At 41.1% G+C, this 17,938-nt stretch overlaps 1 long non-coding RNA gene across 1 annotated transcript in view; it reads right to left on the bottom strand.

The window, feature by feature from the left end:
- LOC148106976 (uncharacterized) overlaps nucleotides 1-17,938 on the bottom strand; it is a 511,020-nt gene that overhangs the window by 359,187 nt on the left and 133,895 nt on the right. The window contains exon 3 of the long non-coding RNA XR_015723363.1: nucleotides 2,998-3,080. This is a non-coding gene — a long non-coding RNA (uncharacterized LOC148106976). The remainder of the gene's footprint in view (nucleotides 1-2,997; nucleotides 3,081-17,938) is intronic.

The following is a 17,938-nucleotide window of genomic DNA, read 5'->3' as shown; positions in this document are numbered from 1 at the left end:
CGAAAAATTCTAAGTAAGTCCACATGTCCTAACTTAATGATGTTTCCTGGATCATCCACATCTTTATTGATTTCTTTTGGTTCCATGTGACTTGTCTTGGGCTGCGATTAGTGTGTTAAATTTATCTATTATTATTGTGTTTCTATTTCTCCTTGCATACGTTGTCTGGTATGAGGATTGAAACACTTTTTGGTTTGCTTGTATATTTTTGCTATACTTTACATGTTTCAGTCTTTATGAATCACTTTATTATGTGTATGCAGCACAAACAAAATAATTTTTGAACATCAACTGGAAAATTCCATTCATTTAAAAGGTGATTTAAGCTCATTTACATGTATTAATAGGACTAATATACGTGATCTTAACTCCGTAGTTTTATTTTTCCTGTGGTATGATCCCATATTTACCATGTTTCTCTCTGCAGTCTGTTTCTTTTTATTATTTTTCAAACTCTTTTGATATTTATGGAATTTGTATTTTTTTGTTTCATTGGCTTTCATAATACTATTTCCTTTGATAGTGCTGTCCCATTTTACTTTTCACAGGCTTCTACTATTTATTTTATCAGCTTTGAATAACCATTGACTACTGCTTGTTACACATATGTAGTCAGTGAGCATATCCTACTTTACTATTTCTTTCTTGCTCTTTTACTCATTTATTATTTTTGTTTTGTTGTTGTTGTTTACATTTTTATTTAAATTCGAGTTAGTTAACATACAATATTAAACCATCAGTTTGTTCTCTATAATTCATATTTTGTTTAAAAAATTGGGGTGGGTGAATTTGAACTTGCAAAGGCAAGTAAGAGTCTAGATTGTAAAATACTGCCCAGATGCCCCCACTAGAATGTTCAAACTTAAAAGGACTGGCAATACTGACTTTGGTGAGAACGGAGAGTAACGAGAAATCTTATACATTGCCGACAGGAGTGTAAAATTATACAACCACTTTGGAAGCTGTTTGGTAGTTTCTAGTAAAGCTAAAAACATCCTATACCTTTTACGTGAACAGTTCTACAACTGAGTATATACCCAACAGAAATGAATGTTTATGTTCACCAAAAGACATGTTCAAGAATGTTCAATGCAGGGTTATTTGTAATAGATAAACATAAACAGGAAAAAAACCAAATGTCGATCAAACAGAACGGAGCCATAAGTTGATATATATATATACACACACACACTGACACATAGAATAACTATTCACAACAATGGAAAAGCTCAAACCTCTGCCACCAGCACGTACACAGATCTCATACTCAAATTATTTTTTGAAGACTTTATTTATTTATTTGACACAGAGAGAGAGCACAAGCAAGGGAAGTGGCAGGCAGAGGGAGAGGGAGAAGCAGGCTCCCCACTGAGCAAGGAGCCCGATGCGGGACTCGATCCCAGGACCCTGGGATCATGACTGGGATTATGACCTGAGCCAAAGGCAGATACTTAACCAACTGAGCCTCCCAGGAGCCCCTCACCGTCAAATTATTAAACAAAAGAACTTCGTCATAAAATAGCACATGCTGAATAATTCCACCTCCAAGAACTTCAAAAACTGACAACATAATCAACAATAATAGAAGTCAAAATAATGGTCACCTCTGCAGGATAGTAGCTGGAAAAGGACTCAAGAGAGCTCTGTGAGAAGCTGGAAATGTTCTGTATCTTAATATGAGGCGGTGGTTATACAGGTGTATGCACATGTGAAATCTCATTGAGCTGTACATTTAAGATTTATGCACTTTATGTAGTTACATACTTTTTTAAGATTTTATTTTTAAGTAATCTCTCCACCCAACGTGAGGCTTGAACTTAAAGCCCTGAACAAGAGTTCCATGCTCCACCAACTGAGCGAGCCAGGCGCCCCCACTATGTAGTTATATTTTAATACACACACACACACACACACACACACACACACACACACACACACCCTCCCTAGCAGGCAGTCACAGTAGGGAGTGGAAGTACATAGAAGCAGTTCCTGAGGGGAAGGAGATGGGGAAGGCCTAGGAAGGCACCCAGGGTGGGTGAGTGGAGCATTAGTCATCAGTTTTGCTGAGGGTTACTCCTATCCGACTATGCTTCACTTGTGCTGAACCTCACTCCAGAAAATATGTATGATCCCAAGTATTATCTGGCTTTATCCACTGTGACTGTCATCGTAATGAGAGGAAGCATGGTGTTTTCTTATACTCAGTCACCCAGGGCTGGCACAAGAGTGTGGATAGCAGTCTGATGCTACCCTTTGAACTGTCACTAGTGACAACACCTGTTAGGGAGCCCCGACATTCCACTTTCAGCTGAAGCGTGGGGACTGGAGCACGTTCACGTCTGTCTGACTAATCTGTCTGGCCAGATAAGGCTCTAAGTTGACTGAACACCCAGGTGAACTGACAATGCTTTTGTGGCCACTCCATGTCCCCGTTCTTGATCACTGCTACCATTATCCACGTCAGGAAGCATTCTGCATTAACACGTGCCCTTCAAGCTTGTTGAAATCTGCTACCCCTCCTTTGGCAGCCATCTTACTTACATATTTCAGGACTCTGGGTGTGTGAGATGAACTGAGGAGGAAGAAGTCACATAACCAATAAAATGACCACATTCTCCCTCTTGGCTTAGGGGAAGGCAGATGAAAGAACCCCAAAAGGTAAGTGGTTGAGATTGTGGGGGTCACACAAACTTGTATTCATCCGTCAAAGCTCTGCTGCACTCAAATATATGCTGTCTTAAGTCCTATGCTGAACTTCTCAGAAAGAAGACTGGAAGCGTTCTTTCCTCTTCTGGGTTTGTGCCTCCTTTTTAGAATATTCCATTCTCTCTTGTTCCTTGCATCACTCAGCCCACCACCAACACCACCTCCCAGACCCATCCTGATATCCACTACTAGCCTTTCCTACTATGCATCTATTAATGTGACAAATATTTGTTCATGTTCTGGGATATGAGCACAGCACTGGATGTAAGATATGGAAGACATGGTACTTACTGCAAGTTGTGGTCCCAAAAGAGGCGGCTCTGAGATGAAGATTAGAATCAGTAACGTTATGAGACTCATCTTGGGATCAGCACCTGTGAAAGATAAGAAGGAAACAAGATTGGGCAATGGGCAACATTCGGCTGTGATGTAATGACAAGAAAGGCCTCAGCCCAATTAGTAGGGAACTCTGAAGCTGAAAAGGCCCAATCAAGTTGTCTCCCATTGGGCCAAGGAGCCTGGGCTTTTATACCCTGAAATCAACTAGCCACTGGATCCAGGCTTTCCCCGGAAGGGAAGTGTAATTTTGGTGAAGCATCTCTCTGACTCCAACGGCAATCTCGGGGAAGAGGGCTGAAAGCTGAGAGCTCTGTGCCAGTTGTGCTCCCAACACCTGGGGGAATGGGTACTTCCGCCCTGAAGGGGGCATCCAGGCAGTTAGTCCAGCATCCACAATTGGCCCTTTCCAAAAGTAGTCACCATCTGAGAGGGGAGGATGATGATGGTGATATAGACACAAAAATGGGTAATAAGTCTTTACTGCTGCCCAATCTGATTTGGTCACCGCTTACTGAGCTGTTTTTCTCCCACTTCTGACACCAAATGTGTGGAGGTTTTCCATATCAACAACGAGTTCTCCAACTCCAGACACAAACTGTGTGTCCTTCACTTCAATTAAATTCTGATGCTACCGACCCAGAATTACTGTCACACTCCACAGTTTTAAGGGCACAGCCCCGCAAGCCATCCTCACTTCAGTTGCCAGTCAGCAGGATTGTGTTCCCAGGGTAACCACAGCTCTTTCTGACTTGGCTACAAAGACAGGGTTGCCACAACCCCCCTGAAGGTCTGATAATTTGCTAGAATGACTCACAATACTCAGGAAGATTCTTTGTTTAATATCACCAGTTTATTGGGGCACCTCGGTGGTGTAGTCAGTTAAGCACCCAACTCTTGGTTTTGGCTCAGATTGTGATATGAGGGTCAGGGTCATGAGATCGAGCCTCATGTCGGGCTCTGTGCTCAGCGCAGAGTCTGCCTAAGATTCTCTCTCCCTCTCCCTCTGTCCCTCCCCACTGCATGCACTCTCTTTCTAAAAAAAAAAAAAAAAAATCAATAAATCGTTAAAAGACATCACCAGTATTATAAAGGATACAAGTGAATTTCTATAAAGGATATGCATGGAGAGCAAGAGGAAAGAGTACAGAGGGTGAGGTCCAGAAGGGTCCTGAGCACAGGAACACCCGTTCCCATGGAGTTGGGATGTACCATCCTCCCAGCACATGGAGGTGTTCTCCAAACCCTATCACTTAGGAGTTTTATGGAGGCTTCATTTCATAGCCATGACTGATTAACTCATTGGACTTGGGCGATGGACTGCACCCCCAGTCCCTCTCCCCTATTCAGAGGTCCAGGGGTGTGCCTGGAAGTTGAGACACTCTAATCACATGGCTGGTTCCTCTGGCAACCACTGCCCTTCCTGAAGCTCTCTACAGGCCCACCAAGGAAGCCTCATTACCATAAACTCAGGTATGGTTGAGAGGGACTTTGGAGAATAACAAAAGACATGTGAATTATGCCTCAGGAAATTCTAAAGGTTGTAGAGCTCTGGGTTCAGGAACTGGGGACAAAAAACCAAATATACATTTCTTATTATGTCACACCTAACTCAGCCTTCAAACCTCCCTCCCTCACACACACTGAACACACTAGCCTTCTTTCTGTTCCTGTAACAAGCCAATGTCTTTCCCCACTCAGAGCCTTTTATTTGCTTTTCTATCTGTCTGTGATCGTGACATTCTGTGACAATTTCAGAGGGTTTCTCTAGAAGATGATCAAATGTCACCTTCTCAACAAGGTCCTCCCTAACCACCCTGCTCTCTGCCCTGTAACAATAACCCTACCTACTAAAGCTCTCTGGAAACTATGTACCAAGCACTCTCGAATCACCCCAAACAACCCAAGTTAACGAATTTAGTCCTTAGAACAACTTTGTAAATTAGTTACTGTGATTCTGATTTTATAGATGAGGCAACTCTATAAAAAGAACCACAAAGGTTTTAATTTGCCTTGGGTCTTAGCAAGCAATGGCAGTGCCAGGACTGCACCTCAACCAGTCAGGCTGCAGAGTCCTTGTCCTTAACTAAGACATTATGTTGCCTCTCCCAGTCACTACCATCGTTTAAAGTTTTTTCATTAATATCACCAGTACTCATTAATTATATTGTTTCTATATTTATATACTTATTTCTGACTTCCCCAGTTACAGAGTAAAATCCAGGATGGCACAGACCTTGTCTGTCTTGTTCACTGCCCAACATCCTGCCCCTTTTCCAGATCAATGACCAAGTTATAACAAACAAGTGAACTGCAGCCTCGTTGCTCAATTCAGGACAACTCTAAAGGGCTGTCCCAGCTCTGGGGCTTCCCATTGAGTCAACTGAGGCCTTTGTTGTGACTGTATCATGGTTCAACCTCTCCCTCGGTCAAACCTGCTTCCTAAAGTAATTAATTAATTAATTACCTTCCAGTATAGTTAACATACAGCATGATATTAGTTTCAGGCATAGAGTATAGTGATTCCACAATTCTACAGGAATATTGTTCAGCCATGAAAAGGAATTAAATCTTGCCATCGGCAAACCTACTTAATTGCCCAACTAATGCTAAACTCCAGAGTATTCCAAAATCAACCATCAGCATGCACATCTCCATCAGCCTGTCTCCTCGGAAGCCCACACAATCTTCTCAAAGCCATCTATACATTAAAATCATCTAAACAGACTTAAACAAAATTCTCAGGTCTGTGACACACATCAGACCAATTAACCCAGAATATCTGAGGGCGGGGCCTAGGCATCTACAATTTTAAAACTTACAAGGTGATTCCAATGTGCAATGAGGGTTGACAACCACTATTACAGCGGATACCCTCTCCACTGACTTTCCATGCTCAACTCAAAATAAATAGGATTCAGAACCCAATGAACGATGGTAGGCTGAGGTTCTGCTGGAGAAAACAATACAGATTCCTTATTCTCTATGTGTATAACCTCACTGTGAATGGGAATGAGCAGTCCTGTGTGCGAGTGGGTGTGATGGCGACACAGTGACTATGTGACTTTGAATCTCATCATCAAGGCCACAAAAACCACCTCTAATTTTTTTTTCACATTCTATTATTTACTTATTTGAAAGAGAGAGGAGAAAGAGAGACAGCAAGAGGGAGAAAGAGCACGGAGGGAGAGGGAAAAGCAGGCTCCCTGCCCGTGGGGGGGGGGGGGGATGGATGCTCAATCCCAGGACCCTGGGATCAACAAACTGAGCCACCCAGGCACCCCCCCCCCAATCAAATCTAATTTAACTCCAGCACGTTATACAGAGTCTGGCTTTTCAACATCGGTTTTTAAGTGGAAGAAGAGGTTGTTCTCCAGCAGGCTTATCTTTGCATTTTCCTCTCTCCTGACCATTTGGGGGCACCGAGGGAGCTATCCATATACAAAGAACACATTTGTCAGTAGTTAATATATTGGGAATGATTCCAAGACGATCATCGCTTGCAAGCAAATTCTGTGCTTGAATTAGAGCTGCCTGTAACGTGGGTATCCAAGGGGAATAGAAGCGTAAAGGAAGGATGAGCCACGGAGATGATGCTATTTCAGTTGAAGTGGGAAACATTTCAGGTGAAAGTCAACTTCCTTCTGGTGTGTGTGTGTGTGTGTGTGTCACAGGGGAAAGGGTATATATGCAGCTATAAACATAACCACATGTATATCAAAGGGGAGCAGCTATGCTGTGCCCTGGTAACAAACAGCCCTCAAATCTCAATGGCTTAAAACTACAAAGGCTATTATTGACACTGGGTGTTCCCTGGAGGTCAGCAGAGGCTTCTGATCGTTCTTTTTCACGGTAATCCAGCCTGGGGGAGACTCCAGCTCTAGGACTGCCCATTGGCTGAGGTGGAGCAGAGTGCAGTAAACCCTGGGCTGGCTCTTAAATCTTCCACCCGGGGGGGCCACACGCATTCCGTCTGCTCACATTTCAGCGGTCAGAGCAAATCATATGTCTCCACCTGATTTCAAAGGGTCAGGGAAATTTGCTTCTACAATATGCCCAGGAGAACTGGAAGTATTTGGTAACAGGACTAATGACGATCACAACTTGTACTGCATTGGTAATACAGAGAGTTAATCCCAACACCAGTGGCCTGGTGATTAGGAAGTATGGTTTCTGCTTTGGGTTTTACTACTCATAACTAGCTTGATAATCTTTCCGTGTTTTCCCATTCAAAATATAATATTTAAACTTTTTATTTTTGCATTATTTTTACACTTTGTTATTTTTACAAGTCAACATCTCTCAAGTGCCTGAATGCTGGTCCATGATAAGGCATTCATCAGGACCCAGAGAATTGAAAAATTAAATTAGATTAAAAGGGAAATGTAATGATTCCTTCTTTATTGTTAGATTTCATTTTATGTGTGCTAACCTCATTTTATTTGTAACAGAATGTTGGCGATAACCACCATGTACTATTATTTAAAGCTTTTTTTTTTAAGATTTTATTTATTTATTTGACAGAGAGAGAGACAGCCAGGGGGAGAGGGAACACAATCAGGGGGAGTGGGAGAGGAAGAAGCAGGCTCCCGCTGAGCAGGGAGCCCGATGCAGGCCTTGATCCCAGGACCCTGGGATCATGCCCTGAGCCGAAGGAAGACACGTAACGAAACGACTGTGCCACCCAGGCGCCCTTAAAATTTTAATAATAGTTATACTCACAGGTATACAGTGCTTTCTAGGTGCCAATCACTGGTCTAGATACATTATATAATTAACTCATTTAATCCTTACATCACTCTTATGCTATTATCATCCCTATTTTATAGATAAGATAGAGGTAAATTAAATCATTTCTAAAGGTCATACTGCTAGTAAAGAGTGGGGTCTGAATTCAAATCCAGCCAGCATAATTCCAGAAATCTCTCATCATATCACACTACCCTAGATAGGAAAAATAAAATTTAGAAATCGACTACTGTTACCTCAATTCTGTTTTTCTTTTTTTTATTCGAGGTTCTTTTACAGTCTACTACTATAAGAGGTCAAGGAAAATACTGAGAAGTCAGTATGTTTCAGAGAATCACTAGGTTGTAGTACTTATTAGGATACAATTGGAGATCCTGAGAAATCATGCATTCCTATTTTGAAGCTTCTTACACATTATGGAAATCAATTTTACCCCACATTTCCATAATATTCTGTTTATTGCAACAGTCAGTCAGAGAAACAAGCAGAACTAAATATAATTTTCCATTTATTTGTGAGGAAAAAATTCCAATGAAATAAGGAAATATTTGGACCAATTCTCCTTAAAATTATACTGAAATTATCTGCACTTTTCTTTTTTCCATATTATAGCATTTCATTTTGCTTCCTGATGTGACTGTGTGTATCTTTCCCAATAGACAGCTTCTTGGAGAGAAAAATTGTTTCATCTTTTTGGCTGGGGCTCTGAATAAACCTTACACAGTACTCTACCCACCCCAGGCAACTAATTCAAATCTGCTTGACTAATTGAACAAATACATTTCTGTCTCCTTTGATATGACTCTAGCACATGTCAGGGAGGACAGAAGGGGGTAAAGGCAGTCTTTTCATGAGTAAAATAGTTTAACTCTGAATAACCCAATGAGGCACCTACACTGCCTAGACTTCAAGGAACAAGACCAGGTTCCTACCTATCAAGTACCATCCCTGGGGCGTGTATATCAGGCAAGGAACTCTGCACGGCTGGCATAAGACAGCACAGGGCCAGCATGGTGCATGAAACAGAGATCAGGATGATTAGATGGAACCAGGGCTTAGCACCTGACACACCAGCAGCGATCCAAGTAGTAGAGAGATAATCTGAGGAAGAGAACTGGAAGAATAACACTTCTTGGTACATAAACTGCTGTCAATTGAAGGTCGGACTTCTTTTTTTTTTTTTTTTTTTTAAGATTTTATTTATTTAACAGAGAGACAGCCAGCGAGAGAGGGAACACAGGCAGGGGGAGTGGGAGAGGAAGAAGCAGGCTCCCAGCGGAGGAGCCTGATGTGGGGCTCGATCCCAGAATGCCGGGATCACGCCCTGAGCCGAAGGCAGACGCTTAATGACTGAGCCACCCAGGCGCCCCAAAGGTCAGATTTCTATCCTTCTTTCTATCTGAGACCAGAAATGCAGTTGACCCTTGAACAATGCAGCGGGTTAGAAAGGATGATCCCACACGCAGTTGAAAATTCCTGTATGGGGGCAGCTGGCTGGCTCAGTCAGGAGAGCATGGGACTCTTAATCTCAGGGTCACGAGTTCGAGCCCCACATTGGGTGTAGAGATTACTAAAAAATATATAAACTTAAAAAAATATTTATTTATTTGAGAGAGAGAGCACGTGCGTATGTGCACACGAGTGGGGTGGCGGGGCAGAGGGCGAGAGAGAGGAAGAAGCAGACTCCCTGCTGAGTGGCAAGCCTGATGGGAGGACTCAATCCCAGGATCCTGAGATCATGACCTGAGCTGAAGTCAGATACTTAAACCAACTGAGCCACCCAGGCACCCTTTAAAAAATATATTAAAAAAAAGAAAATCCCTGTATAACTCTCGACACCTCCAAAACTTAACTATTACTACCTTATTATTGACCGGAAGCCTTCCCAATAGCATAGTCAATTAACACATATTTTGTACATTATATGTATTATTTGCTGTATTCTTACAATAATGTAAGCTAGACAAAAGAAAATGTTATTAAGAAAATCAAAGAGAAAATACATGCACAGTTCAAAACAGAGAAAATACATGCATAGTACTGTACTGTAAAAATTCTGCATATAAGTGGGCCAGTGCAGTTCAAACCCATGTTGTCTGAGAGTCAAGTGTACCATCATGATAATGCCCTTCAGACAAACACACCAGGAACATATCTGTAGTTGAACAAGCTGGATATTACTACTCCTTGTGGTGAGAGAGAACACACATCATGGAGAACCATAAGATATCTCAGAGTAAGGTAATGAGAGAAAGAACTTATTATAGAATCTGGGTTTTGGTTATTTGAGGGAGAGACTGAGGAATCAAGGTTCACTTTTTTTCTTTTTTAAAGTAGGCTCCAGAGTGGAGCCCAGTGTGGAGCCCAACGTGCAGGAGTCAGACGCTTAACCAACTGAGCCACCTGGGCGTCCTAACAAGGGTTCACTTTAAATTGGATGCTGAAAGAAAGTGGGGGGAAATCCTACGATCGGGGGTTTTGCGGGAGGCACAGTTACCCTGATTTTCTCTGTGCTTACAAAAAACTACGAAATGACCTTGTTTTCTTTCATGTTATCACGCTGTCAGAGTAATCTTGTCGATGGTTGGGATTCTGTAAGATTGTGTCCAAGAAGAGAACAAACGAGGCCAGCATCAGACCAGCTCCTAAATAATATTAAGGTCTAGCTGTGAATGTCAAATTAGTTCTGGATGGAACAGGCCACTTTTTTCCTTGTGACTCATTAAGATGTCGGGCCTGAAAGCAAAGTTGGTAACAATTCGGTAATTTTAACTGAGCTCAGATATAAGAGAATGAATATTAAGGTGGTTCCTCACACTAAGCCCAAGTAGCTTCTACATGGCATTAGCTATTTCCAGACTTTCTAGAAATCTCTCTTCTTTAATAAAGACCACAACAAGGGCAAGTTGACAAGAATCAAGTACATGCTGCTATGAACTGAACTGTGTCCTCCTACGTTCATATGTTGAAACCCTACACACACACACACACACACACCCCAGTGTGAAAGTATTTGGAGGTGGGGCCTTTGGGAGGTAATCTGGGTCAGACAGGGCCATAAGAGCAGGGCTCTCAAAACAGAATGAGCACCCTTTTAAGAAGAGACACCAGAGAGCATGCAAATTCTCCCTTGTGTATGCCCACAGAAGAGGCCAAGCGAGCACAGAGACATGATGTCCACAAGCCAGCAAGAGCACTCTCTCTAGAAACTGACCATGCTGGCCCCTTGATCTTGAACTCCCAAGCCTCCAATACTGTAAGAAAAGAAATTTCTGTTGTTTAAGCCACCCAGTATATTGTATTCTCTTATGGCAGCCTGAGCCAATTAAGTTCCATCCGTAAGTATTAGGTCATTTAATTAGAAGGGGCTCATTTTGTCCATGGGAGTGAACCTCGAGGCCCAAGTGGTGAGTTGTGTTGCTTTCCCTCATGAGACCTGAGCTTCAGTTGCTGACTGACTCAGTATCACTGGGACACAGTAGATCTAAATTTTATAAATTGGATGCTCTTGAAAGTATCTGAATGGACTCTCCCCTCTCGTCATGGTTTCACCCATGGGTCTGAGCTTGAGCTAGGACAGGCCCACTATTTTACCAGGCTCCACAGGAATTCTCCAGATCAGCTGGATGTCTGCAGAACACTATTTTCCTATAAGGTTTCCCTGGGACCAGGACAGTCCTTTTCTCCTCCCATGTACATCTCTCATTTCCTTTAAACATAAAATGACTTCAAATGACAGAATGTAAACCATTTTATTTTGCTCTAAAACACAAGCAAACCCTGTTCATTTCTTAGCTCCTCAGGCAAAGTTTGTACTTTGTGCTTCCTGACTACTCCCAAATTACCTACCACGTTAAGGAGGGACAAAAGGAACTGGGAGTCCTGACAACCTGAAGAAAGGACCTCAGTGGCTAGCTTTCACTCCTAACCTTGGCCAACTCAGAGTCTTCTAGAACTGGGTGGCGCAACTGTTGTTGGAGGGCCATTTCTCCTTCGAGAGGGACTTCAGCTTCTTAGCGCCTTCCCTGGTTCTTTCTGTCTCAGTTGCGTCCTCTCTGATCATCGTGACTGAACTCACCATATGGAAGCCTACCAATGACACCTACGGAACCACAATTCCCCCTTGATGCCTCAACACACATGCGGCACAGGGTCATTGTCCCACGGCAGTAACAAAACACCCTCATCCTATCTCTCTTCTAAATCTAGCAAATATGGGCTTGACTCACTGCCAGAACCACTTTTGAAACTTCTTCCCACCTTTACCTTCAAGCTGTCCTCCCTACAGTCAGGGATGGCTCCGGAGTTCTGATAATAACTTTCACAGAATTGCTTGTTACACAGGTGACATGAATGAATGTAATAAGAGAATCGGACTATATTAGAAAAGTTATCTTTTATAATAACTATAATGTACCTCTCTTGCTTAGAAGAATGATTGGGCATAAGAAGGGACTCAAGTAAGTATTGACTGAATGAACCCATGAATTTTACGCTTGAAGAAACTAAGATCCACTGATGTATCAAATGTCTTTTTTTAAGATTTTATTTATTTATTTGACAGAGAGAGAGAGAGCATAAGCAGGGGAAGCAGCGGAGGGAGAGGGAGAAGCAGGCTCCTGCCAAGCAGGGAGCCCGATGCAGAGCTGGAACCCAAGACTCTGGGATCATGACCTGAGCCAAAGACAGACGTTTAACCAACTGAGCCACCCAAGCACCTCTTAAATGTCTCAGTCTGGGAAGTTAGCATAGAAACAGCGTCCTAAACTCACACAAATATTTGTAATGTTTAGTGAAGGGTCTAAAATCATTGAGAGAAACATAAAACAGGTATTTTTTTCCACTTTCATTTTCTCGAATTCATTGACCTATAACTACAAATTGTAATATTTAAAATGTAGACTGTGAGGCACCTGGGTGGCTCAGTTGGTTAAGCATCCGCCTTTGGCTCAGGTTACGATTCTTGAGTCCTGGGATCGAGCCGTGCAGCAGGCTCCCTGCTCAACAGGGAGTAGGCTTCTCCCACAACCCCTCACCCAGTTCGTGCTCTCTCCCTCTCACTCTCTCTCTCTCACATAAACAAATAAAATCTTCAAAAAATATAAAAAATAATAAAATGTACAATGTGTGTAAAAAATATGTATAATGTCAAGATTTGATATGTGTACACATTGTGAAAGGATCCACACCATGAAATTATTTAACACATCTATCACCTTACATATTTCCCCCCTTTTTGGGGTGAGAACCCTCAAATTCTACTCTCTTGGCAAATTTCAATTATAAAGTACAATATTATAAACTATAGTCACCTGGTATATACCAGATCTTCAGACCATATTCATCTTATGACTGAAACGTTATTATCCTTTTATCAACCTCACCATATTTTTACTCGCTCTCCCTTGGCAATCCTACTGGACAAACACCATTCTACTCTGTTCTATGAGTTAGACCTTTTTTAAGATCCACATATAACTGATATCATGCAATGTTTATCTTTCCCTATCTGGCTTATTTCGCTTAGCATAATGCCCTCCACGTTCACCCATGTTGTTGCAAATGACAGGATATCCTTCTTTTTTTAAAGCTAAATAATATGACATTGTATATATAGCACATTTTCTTTGTCCATTCATCCATCACTGGGTTGCTTCCACCTTTTGGCTGTTGTGAATAAGGCTACTGTAAACAGGAGAATACAGCTCTCTCTCTTTGATAATGATTTGTTTCTCTGGGATATACGCTCAGAAGTGGGATTGTTGGATCCTTGGTAGCTCTATTTTTAACTTCTTGAAGATCCTCCATATCGTTTTGCAGAATGGCTGCACCAGTTTATATTCCCACCAGCAGTGTATAAGGGTCACTTTTCTCCACATCCTCTCCAACACTTGCTATCTCTTACCTTTTTGATAAGAGACATTCTAACAGGTGTGAGGTGATAGCTCACTGTGATTTTGATTTGCATTTCCCTGATGATTAGTGATGTTGAGCACCTTTACCTGACAACCATTTGTGTGTCTTCACTGGAAAATTATCTATTTCAATCCTTTGCCCATTTTTTCATTGGATTATTTGTGGGGTTCCTCTGCTATTGAGTTGTAGGAATTCTTTGCATATTCTGGATATTAACACTTTTTTAGATATGTGGTGTGCATATATTTTGTCCCATTCCATACATTGCCTTTTCATATTGTGGATAGTTGGCTTCCTTTGCTGTGCAGAAGCTTCTTACTTTGATATAGTCCCATTTATTTATTTTTGCTTTTGCTGTAACACCAAAATAAGAAAAAAGTCATCGACAAGACCAATATCAAGGAGCTTACTCCCTCTACTTTCCTCTAGAAGGTTTATGGTTTCAGGTCTTACATTCAGGTCTTTAAACCACTTTCAGTTGATTTCTGTGTATAGTGTAAGATAGGGGGCCGGTATCATTCTTTCACATGTAGCCGTATTAGTTTTCCTAATATCATTCATTAAAGAAACTATACTTTCTCCACTATATATTCTTAGCACCTTTGTCAAAAATTAATTACCATATATGCATAGTGCTATTCTGCTCTATTTATCTCTGTACCTACTTCTACTCCAATACCATACTACTTTGATTACTCAAGCTATGGAATATACACTGAAATCAGGAAGTTGATGCCTCCTCTAGCTTTGTTCTTTATCAAGACTGCTCTGGTTCCACAGAGGCTTTCCTGGTTCCATATGAATTTTAGGAATTTTTTTCTATTTCTGTGAAAAATGCCATTGGAACGTGATAGGGGTTGCACTGAATCTGTAGATTGCTACAGGCCATATGGACATTTTAACAATATTAATTATTCCAACCCATGAGCACGAAATATCTTTCCATTTATTTGTGTCATCTTTAATTTCTTTCATGATTATTTTCTAGTTTTCAGTGTACAGAATTTTCACCTCCTTGGTTAAATTTATTTCTAAGTATTTAATGCTTTATGGTGCTATTGTAAATGGAATTATTTTCTTAATTTCCTTTTCCAACAGTTTCTTATTAGTGTATAGAAAGGCAACTGATTTTTATAGACTGATTTTGTATCCTGCAACTTTACTGAATTTGTTTATTAGTTCCAACAGATTTTTGGCATAATCTTCAGGGTTTTCTATATAAAACATCATGTCGTCTGCAAACAGAGATAATTTTGCTTCTTCCTTTCTGATTTGGCTGCTTTAATTTATTTTTCTTCCATATTGCTCTGGCTAGGACTTCCAGTACCGTGTTGAGGAAGAGTGTCAAGAGTAGGCATCCTTGTCTTCCTGATCTTAGACAAAAAGCCTTCAGATTCTCACCACTGAGTATGTTGTTAGCTCTTGCCTTTTCATATACAGCCTTAATTTGTTGAAATACCTTCCTTCTAAATCCACCTTATTGAGAGTTTTTATCAGGAAAGGATGTTGAATTTTGTCAAATAGTTTTTCTGCATGCATGAAGTGAAAAAATTAGATGGTTTTTAATCCTTCCTTTTTTTAATGATATGCCTCACATTTATATATTCGTATATGTTGAACCAACCTTGTATCCCTGGAATAAATCACACATGATTAATGTGTATGATCCTTTAAATGTAATGTTGAATTTGGATTGCTGATACTTTGTTTAGGATTTTTGCATCTATGTTCACCAGCGTTATTGGCCTGTAATTTCCTTTTCTGATAGTATCCTTGTCAGACTTTGGCATCAGAGTAATGCTGGCCTCATAAAACGAGTTTGGATTGTTCCCTTCTCTTCCATTTTTTTAAAAAGTTTGAGAAGAATTGGTATTAATTCTTCCTAAATAGTGGGTAGAATTCATCAGTGGAGTCATCGGATCCTGGACTTTACGTTCTTGTGAGATTTTTGGTTTCTGATTTAATCTCGATACAAGTAGTTGGTCTGATCCGTTTTTCTATTTCGTCATGAATCAGTATTAGTAGGTTGTAGGTTTCTGGGAATTAATCCGTTTCTCCTAGGTTGTCCAACATGCCAACATGGTTGGCATATAAATTTTTATTCTGTTAGGTACCTGGAATCAATCAATCTATCTATCTCACATATATATGTAGCATACATAAACATAATACACAAATATATAAGGCATATATGTTTATCAATGTTACAGTATTGTGTGTGTAACATATGCAAATATGTTAACATATTCACCGAATCTTAAACACACATCATAAACACACACGTGTGTATATTTATGTATGTATATATTCAGTGAGTTGGGTCTGAGAATGGGAGAACCATGTAATTGTGCTGGTTTATGTGCATTCTGCGGTTCCCTTTTCTCCAGTTTTCTCTATTAAATGTAATGATCTTCATTTTCTTTAAGTAAGAGAGTTCTGAGATTAATCTTAATTAAAAGAAAATGTCAGACAAAATCGTCTTTTTAATAATGAAAGAATTAGGGAGTATTAAAACAGACAGACAAAGCAAAGAATGCTTGATGTGGAAGCAAAAAATGATGAATGGTAGCAATGAAAAAAGAAAAAAAACTACCACAGAGAGACCTGAGTGGGACGAATGTTAAGAATGAGTTGAGAGAGAGGGGTTAGCTATACTAGGACATTTTTTTTTGAGAGAGAGAGAGAGAGATCTCGCACATGTGTTGGGGGGGTGTAGAGGGAAAGGGAGAAAACCTTAAGCAGGCTCCACACCCAGTGCAGAGCCTAACACAGGGCTCAGTCTCACAACCCTGAGATCATGACCTGAGCCAAACTCTAGAGTCAGACACTTAACTAAAGGAGTCACCCAGACAGAGGAAAACTGTTATATATTTCCAATATTACCTTATCGTTCAGAATAATGACAAAAATTAAGAGTAACAAACGAATGAAAGAGGGAAGGGAGATCAAAGGGAACTCTTACACATTGCTTCCATGCATATAAATTGACACAACTTCTTGGAAAATAACTGGACATCATCTTACAAAGTTGAACATCCGCACATCTTACATTTTAACAATCCCACCGGCAAGTACCTATGACTAAAGGAAACCCTCAAAACTATGCTCCAGAATACATATAAGATTCTTCTTGGCAGCACTAACTGTAACTGTAAAAAAACAAAGACACCAAAACTCAGAACAACCCAACTGTCCATTTACAGGAAAATGAATAAAACAGACTGTGGTATATTTATAATAGGATTATCATCTATCAAGAAAAACGACTGAGCTAGGGGCGCCTGGGTGGCTCATTGGTTAAGCGACTGCCTTCGGCTTAGGTCATGGTCCCGGAGTCCCAGGATTGAGTCCCTCATTAGGCTTCCAGCTCAGCAAGGAGTCTGCTTCTCCCTCTGACCCTCCCCCCCACTCTCCCTGAAATAAATTACTAAAATCTTTTTTAAAAATGACTGAGCTACATTGTAGCAGATACTGATTAGGTGATCCCTGCACCTTTTCCTCTTCTTTGTGGGCATAAAGCTCGACTACATTTTCCAGCCTCGCTTATGTTTACGTGTGATCATGTGTGTCATCTGGGATGCTCTGGGAAGACAACACAGTGGTGGAATCAGGCATACAAGAGATTATTGAGGATGCTGAGCCCTGTGAACAAGAAATGGCAGACGGAACAAGAGCAGGCAGGGAGAGCCTTCAACCCATGATGCAGATCGGACCAATGAGAAAGGAGAGAGGAAGACGGGACTGTGAGTAAGAAGAACATCAGACTGCAGTGCAGCCTTGAGAAAGTTTAGGGCAGCCCAATGTGAAGTTCTAGCACAAAGATTGCCCGTAGATAAATTGTGCACAGGGCAGCAATGTCCAAGTCCTTGTATACTTACTGTGCTGAGGCACTGACTGGGAACTGCCTGGGAAAACGGGCTTAGCTCAAATGTTGGGATAATAAAGGTGCCGCAGCTGGAGGACATCAGCTCACTGAACTCCTTCTGGGAGCTTCTGTGTTGGAGGGTGATATGAGAAGCACATCTCCATGGCTGCCACACCATACGAGAGAGCTTTCATGAATGGAACACGATCGGAAGGGATGTGTGTCAATTCTGGACATAATCTACAGAAACGTCCTCCGTGTTTTTCCTCCCTCAAGAGCATGGGGGAAGATAAGAATGGCGACCCAGGAAGCCATATGTGGAGGACAGCACAGGGTAAGATGGAGGAATTCTAAGCCCCTGATTCA

Source organism: Ursus americanus, chromosome X (assembly GCF_024610735.1).
Source record: "Ursus americanus isolate L20-20 chromosome X, mUrsAme1.1.p, whole genome shotgun sequence".
Taxonomy (NCBI): domain Eukaryota; kingdom Metazoa; phylum Chordata; class Mammalia; order Carnivora; family Ursidae; genus Ursus; species Ursus americanus.
Note: the sequence above shows the minus strand (reverse complement) of the source record. Positions and strands in the feature narration are given on the sequence as shown.